This window comes from Pinus tabuliformis, chromosome 2_1, assembly GCF_031772625.1.
Source record: "Pinus tabuliformis cultivar Carrire ecotype Pingquan chromosome 2_1, CPIR1, whole genome shotgun sequence".
Taxonomy (NCBI): Eukaryota; Viridiplantae; Streptophyta; class Pinopsida; order Pinales; family Pinaceae; genus Pinus; species Pinus tabuliformis.
In genome coordinates this window covers 598,449,176-598,451,465 of record NC_142299.1, presented here as the reverse complement: position 1 = coordinate 598,451,465, position 2,290 = coordinate 598,449,176, and the positions used below count along the sequence as shown (strand labels likewise).

The 2,290-nt window shown below is 39.3% G+C and overlaps 1 pseudogene; it reads right to left on the bottom strand.

The window, feature by feature from the left end:
- Positions 1–826: 826 nt before the first annotated feature.
- On the bottom strand, positions 827–1,574 carry LOC149201874 (aspartic proteinase PCS1-like; annotated as a pseudogene).
- Between the last annotated feature and the right edge of the window lie 716 nt (positions 1,575–2,290).

Here is a 2,290-nt window from a genome sequence, read left to right as displayed (position 1 = left end):
ACAATAAGCTCATTAGATGATAATATTCAATGCTACTATACAAATTGATTGCACGATGCGTGTTTCTGAGAAAATGTTGCATTTTGTTATTAAGTACAGGAACTATAATACCTTTCGTACAAAATCTATTTGCCACTGCAGACAAGGCAAGCAAATGTTAGGCTTGCTCTCAAATACTGTTAGTGGGTACGTACGTCATTCATTAGGTTGTGAGGTGCTTTGTTTAGCCCATATGTATATGCTCAAACGGGGCAAAAAATTATATTTTTTGAAAAAATACAATATTGACAAATTGACTGTTACTATAAGCAACTTTCCTTTGTGCCTTACAAGACCTCATGGGATTTTCCGTAATATCTATTAATAAAGGGAACCTGCAGTAATAAAATTAGTACTTAAAAAAGAATTCAAAAAAGTCCAACAACTACCCTGCAAACATGACAAATCCTAGAAGAAACACACACAGAGGATTATATGTAATAGGGATGAGTACAAAAGAATTCAAAAAGTCCAAAGAACTACACTTCAAACATAGCAAGTCCTAGAACAAACACACACAGAGAGCAGTATCTTCACTTTGGAAATATCTGGAGTGTTTGGATTCTGGACAGGATAAAACTTGTAAGACCTCATGTTCTCAAAAGTAACTTTGGTCTCTGGAATCATGCTCTTGATAGCCTTTTTCCTAGCCTCCCACACCTACAAAATAACAAAGCTTACAAGGCACTTTCCAAAATTGAAAAATTTAAATCACACACAAAAGCTAATGGATGCAGCAATCCACTATATAGGATAATTTTGAAGGTGTATATGAAAAGTGCAAAGACTAACGATTCAGGGTCCCTCGGTTATGTGTAAGAAATGCCCACTTGAGGGGAGTGTAAGCACCCAAAAGAAAACTGAACTGCGTGACAAAGTCCACCATGGTCTGCCCGACACCTGTGTTGTCTGGCAAGAAGATAGTTGGCGGATTTGAGAGCAACCGACATCCAAACTTGATGTCGTAGAGCTTGATAGTGTAGTCCACTCTGTTCAAATAGGGCAGAGGAATGGATTGGGTATACAGCGGCATCTAATGGAGATATTTGAAAAATGGGGAGTCTTCGAACATGAGAATGATTGCAGAGTGTGGGTAAAGAACATGGTCCAGATTGCAGTAGGAAATGAATGATAGAGAGCCCTGGCTCAGACCCATGAGACCATGGAGTGTCGGGTACCGGTAATGGCACGCCCCCGAAGATGAAACTAGTGATTTTTAGAACAGGTGAGCCTTGGATTGGACTAAAGTTCACAGTATCAGAATGGAGGACCCTGTCTGCGAAGGTCCCGTTCGCATAAGAGTAGCAGTATTGGCAGAGGTGATTGTTGTTAGAGGTTGTGGGAACTGGAAAATTGTTGGTATCTTTTGTGCAAACGGGTGAGCTGCAGGGGATAGGTTGGTAAGAGGTGGAGATAGTGGGGTTGAAAGTGGAACCAAGAGCCGATAAGGGATTGCATTCCAACCATGACATCTCGCTGCCTATATCGACCACCATTTCTTGTTTCTGAGGTGGGTTTCCCTTGACAGTGCCCATTGGATATGGAAATAACCCTGCAACTGGACACAGGGAAGGACTTAGCAATAGAGCACTTACGTATATATTCGAAGGTAACCAGAGGACCTTTTGGCGAATCGTAAAGGGTTCATAACACATTACATACACCAAAGGATTCAAGTGAATTCATCGCCCTTGAATTGCAAAACAACTCGAGGACCTCTAGATATGACAAGAGACAGAGAATTAGCTAGATTAAAGAAAACAAAAAAAGAATGAACAGGCTTAGGGTTAAATGCACCCATTGGAGCCACCGAATAGAGTTAAAATAATTGCAAATGGGACTATGGTTATAATAGTGCAAATCAAGATTTAGTTGACTTGACAGTTAGTAGCATCTAATGGTGGAAAAAAATTTAATCGTCTAATAATGGATTTGACGGTCAGGATTATGACAGAAAGGTACCTGGAGGAGTTGATTTCAGAGGGGAACACCTTACGGTGTAATTACCATGAAAAATGTTTAATACATATTATAATGTGTCATATAATTTATCATTTAGATATAGCAGTATATATCTATATATGCCCCATACCATTAAGAGAGAGATGAATGCACAACAAGGGTGTTTTGCTCAAAAGTTGGCAATTAACCAAGTTGTATTTTTTCAATCTATTCACACTGGTTTTAGCTCCTTGATACTACCTGAGAACTTACATTTTTTCCGGGTGAATTTTAGCTCAAATCCACCACT